The sequence below is a fragment of the Budorcas taxicolor genome, chromosome 18, assembly GCF_023091745.1.
Source record: "Budorcas taxicolor isolate Tak-1 chromosome 18, Takin1.1, whole genome shotgun sequence".
Classification (NCBI taxonomy): domain Eukaryota; kingdom Metazoa; phylum Chordata; class Mammalia; order Artiodactyla; family Bovidae; genus Budorcas; species Budorcas taxicolor.
The window spans coordinates 33,203,371-33,208,658 of record NC_068927.1 but is presented as its reverse complement, the minus strand read 5'-3'; positions in this window follow the sequence as shown (position 1 = coordinate 33,208,658).

The window sequence follows — 5,288 nt, the reverse complement described above, 5'->3', positions numbered from 1 at the left end:
AGCAATGAGAATGGAGGGAAGAAACTATTCAAGAGGCTTTCAAGCACCAAAAGTGAGATAAAATGTCTTGGAATCAGGAAATAATAATAGACGTCTGGGCATGACTTGTAGATATCTTAGGTGTGTGGTATAAAGAAAAGAAAAGATGCAGAAGGAAATGCTTTATTGGCCAGGTGAATGGCTAATAATAGTTTTTCTTTGAAAGGAAAGATGGAGGAATGAGAGGTTTGGAATGGGTTAGAGGGATTAAGGGTCAGAAAGAGTATTTGTCCATAGTAAGTATTCTTTTGTATACACAGTCAGAGATGCCAAATAAGAAATGTGACATATAAATCCTTGTTGAACAAACGAATGATTTATTAAAAGCTTAGCCAAAAGTTAAATAGATAAAATCGTATTGAAGGTCAATTCACAGGAACAGAATTCTGCAAATGTCATTACATTTTAAGTCTCAACATTTGAACATCCCAATTCTTTCCTTATCACCATTAAAGTATGCTGCTCTTAACTAGCAATTATAATATATAGATTGACCTTATAGTTGCATTGCATTTGAATTTCTCTTCTCCTTACAGATTGACCTGGCATGTGCTCCCATGTAGCTCTGTTGTGCTAACTGGAAGGGGCTCAACCTCAGTTGTGGTTTAACCTTTCTCCTGTGAATATCAGCTGTGTTTTGGTGTACATGCTGGTGATGAGTTTGAAATCTATTACTAGTATGAGAATGTCTGGGGACTTCTGGCACCATTGTCCTTCCTAATGTGCACCATGAGTCATCAGTGATGAGGTTGCCAAGATTACACAGAACCTAGATAACAATTGGCTGCAAAACCAAGTTGCAATTCTAACTATATCCTAATTACAAGGAAGATTATACAATATCCTTGTGATAACAGAAGGGCCTTCAAGATGGCATAGAGCACAAAGTAATTCTAAGCATGAATTTAAGAAATGCTTAGCCAAGAAAAACTTAAGACATAAAGAAGCATCATATAAGGGAGAGGACTATAGAGGGAAAACCACCACATAATTTACAACAGTTACCTCAACAACAAAAAATGCCAACAGTAACAAAAGCAAGACTATGGAAAGGATCAACAATGGAGAGGCAGAGCCACATTAATCACTGAAAAACCTGTTACTTTCAAGCAGTGTCTTGGTGGTAAGGTTTCCCTTAGTTTCTTCAGTATGTCATTTTCAACTTTATTTTTAATACCCGAGAGCATAATTTAATTCTTTTATCTCATATATCGTTTTTCCCCCATGAAGCTGTTTCTTTCTTTAGTGAACCATATGCCTTCTACACTTGAATCCACGCACATTCTGTCTGATAGTCCTTTTAGCTCACTCTGAACTTCAGGGAGGAATGAATGGCTCGCAAAATAATAATATATAAAAATAAAGAGTGGATATGAAGTCACTGCCATACAGTAGTGATTCTTACACCATTAGTTTTTCCCATAAACACATAACACTTATTTATCTAGTCTCTACCTACTATCACCAAGTAATCTACAAGGTCCTTATTCATGAACTGGTATAGCAATAAATATTAAAATGACACAAATAATCAATAACAGGATTGATTTTACAAAAGAGGATGTAGAGAATACTCTGGAAGCTTGAATTTTGGCACAAATATCTTGGGACTGGGTTCTTGAATGTGAAGTTCCAAATGATTTTGCACTATTCAAATGAAAAAAATAAGCTAAAATACAGGCAAACTGGAGTGGGATAGAGAATCATTTTCTCTTATATTATTAATAACTAATAATTATATATTATTTATATCTAATCAGAGGAACCACTTCCCAGATCGTCTCAAACAACCTCCCCCCCCAACAAAAACACCCATCCACACGCACATATCCCTCACACATGTCCAGTTGAAAACATGAAACTTCTAACTTGAAATATGGAAAGAAAAAACAAAGGAAATAATATGGCTTCTCGGTGTGTGGAAGATTCTCCCATTCCTCTCACTGTCTCTCCTCTCCCCATACCGAACCCTCCTTTGCTTTCTCCCGTCCTCTCCCCTCCATTCCTCTCTCTCCCCCTCTGCTCTTCCCTCCTTCCCTCTCTTCCTTCCATCCTTCTTTCATTTCTTCCTTTCTCTCCTCCACCTATAATATGCTAGCCACTGTGCCAGGAATTGGAATACAATATTAAACAAAGTAAATGACTATTAGTATTACCTTATCTCCTCAGCATTTCACTCACATGGATATCATATATTAAAACTTCATTATCGCCAATCCTCTGAATCCGCACTGTGACCAACAGCTCAGGTAATTCTGATATTGACAATAAGCAAGTCCCTCTTTGAAAGAAGGAAAAAAATGTTTATTTGGTAGGCGACTAATTCTCATGTGGCCTAAATTTGCAAACTGAGCTGTCTTAGCACTTTATCATCATCATCATCCTTATTTTTTATTTACTATTCTTATTTGGCCTATATTTTGTTATTGGTTTACTTTTTTATTTTTTTAAATTTTATTTTTACTTTATTTTACTTTACAATACTGTGTTGGTTTTGCCATACATTGACATGAATCCACCATGGGTTTTTGTGATTGGTTTAAAGTCTTGTCACCTCACTGTCTTCCATCATCACTACTCCAAATATATCCAGGAAAACCTCCTGGATCAGGGCTCTCCAGGCTCTGTGGAGCTGCTGCTCCAAATTAAATGAGATTATATCCCATTCTCCACAGTTCTGAAAATGACACCAAAACCCAAGATTACTGGCTAACAGGGCAATTACAGAGGAATAACAGAAAATAAATTAATGCATTGTAAAGTGTATTTTCAACATCTGAAACAAGTATAGAACTGTATCATCTAGGTTATTATTCCATAAAGAAATCAAACCCAGGACAGTTCAGTTCAGTTCAGTTGCTCAGCCGTGTCTGAATCTTTGAGAACCCATGAACTGCAGAACGCCAGGCTCCCTGTCCATCACCAACACCCAGACTCCACCCAAACCCATGTCCTTTGAGTCGATGATGCCATCCAACCATCTCATCCTCTGTCGTCCCCTTCTCCTCTTGGATTCAATCTTTCCCAGCATGAGGGTCTTTTCAAATGGGTCAGTTCTTCACATCAGGCAGCTAAAGTATTGGAGTTTCAGCTTCAACATCAGTCCTTCCAATGAACACCGAGGACTGATCTCCTTTAGGATGGACTGGTTGCATCTCTTTGGCTCCAAGGGACTCTCAAGAGTCTTTTCCAAAACCAAAGTTCAAAAGCATCAATTCTTCAGCGCTCAGCTTTCTCCACAGTCCAACTCTCACATCCATACATGACCACTGGAAAAACCATAGCCTTCATAAATGGAACTTTGTTGGCAAAGTAATGTCTCTGCTTTGTAATATGCTGTCTAGGTTGGTCATAAGTTTCCTTCCAAGGAGTAAGTGTCTTTTAATTTCATGGCTGCAACCACCATCTGCAGTGATTTTGGAGCCCAGAAAAATAAAGTAATACACTGTTTCCACTGTTTCCCCATCTATATCCCATGAAGTGATGGGACCGGAGGCCATGATCTTAGTTTTCTGAATGTTGAGCTTTAAGCCAACTTTTTTACTCTTCTCTTTCACTGTCATCAAGAGGCTCTTTAGTTCTTCTTCACTTTCTGAATAAGTGTGGTGTCATCTGCATATCTGAGGTTATTGATATTTCTCCTGGCAATCTTGATTCCATCTTGCGCTTCCTCCAGCCCAGAGTTTCTCATGATGTACTCTGCATAGAAGTTAAAAAAGCAGGGTGACAGTATACAGCCTTGATGTACTCCTATTTTAATACTCCTTGACTTTTCCTATTTTAAATTAGTCTGTTGTTCCATGTCCAGTTCTAACTGTTGCCTCCTGACCTGCATACAAATTTCTCAAGAGGTGGTCTGGCAGGTGGTCTGGCAGCCCCATCACTTTCAGAATTTTCCACAGTTTATTGTGATCCACACAGTCAAAGACTTTGGGATAGTCAATAAAGCAGAAGTAGATGTTCTTCTGGAATTCTCTTGCTTTTTCCATGATCCAGCGGATGTTGGCAATTTGATCTCTGATTCCTCTGCCTTTTCTAGAACCAGCTTGAACATCTGGAATTTCATAGTTCACATAGTGCTGAATCCTGGCTTAGAGAATTTTAAGCATTACTTTACTAGAATGTGAGATGAATGCAATTGTGTGGTAGTTTGCGCATTCTTTGGCATTGCCTTTCTTTGGGATTGGAATGAAAACTGACCTTTTCCAGTCCTGTAGCCACTGCTGAGTTTTCCAAATTTGCTGGCATATTGAGTGTAGCACTTTCACAGCATCATCTTTCAGGATTAGAAACAGCTCAACTGGAATTCCATCACCTCCACTAGCTTTTTCCATAGTGATGCTTCCTAAGGCCCACTTGACTTCACATTCCAGGATGTCTGGCTCTAGATGAGTAATCATACCATCGTGATTATCTGGGTCACGAAGATCTTTTTTGTACAGTTCTTCTGTGTATCCTTGCCACCTCTTGTTAATATCTTCTGCTTCTGCTAGGTCCCTACCATTACTGTCCTTTATTGAGCCAATCTTTACATAAAATGTCCCCTTGGTATGTCTAATTATCTTGAAGACATCTCTAGTCTTTCCCATTCTGTTCTTTTCCTCTATTTCTTTGCACTGACTGCTGAGAAAGGCCTTCTTATCTCTCCTTGCTATTCTTTGGAACTCTGCATTCAAATGGGCATATCTTTTCTTTTCTCCTTTCTTTTTTGCTTCCCTTCTTTTCACAGCTATTTGTAAGGCCTCCTCAGACACCCATTTTGCTTTTTTGAACCCAGGACATTTCATCTATAAAATAGAAGTAACATTTTTTAGAGATAAAGGCCCTAATATAATTTAGGATACTAGTATGGACCTGTACCATTTTTTTAATGATTTTAGTGTAGTGTTTTGCACCTTTCCAATTATATCCTAATTCCAACAGTTGATTGGTCTATGAGTCTTCCTGTGTAAATTTTTCAGAAATTTTGTCAAGTTTTTATTCATCTTAGACTTCTCAGATTCTTTTGGAAATTCAGCAAATATTTAAAATAAATTAACAAAGAATTATCAGAAGTTGAAGAACTAAGTTCCAGGTGACAGGGATAACAGGATTTTTAAATCCTTGGTGCTATACCTATCCCTAGCATTGAAATGATATATCTATATTTGTTTAGTTCAGTTACTCAATCATGTCCGACTCTTTGTGACTCCATGGACTGCAGCATGCCAGACTTCATCACCAAATCCTAGGGCCTAACTAAACTCATG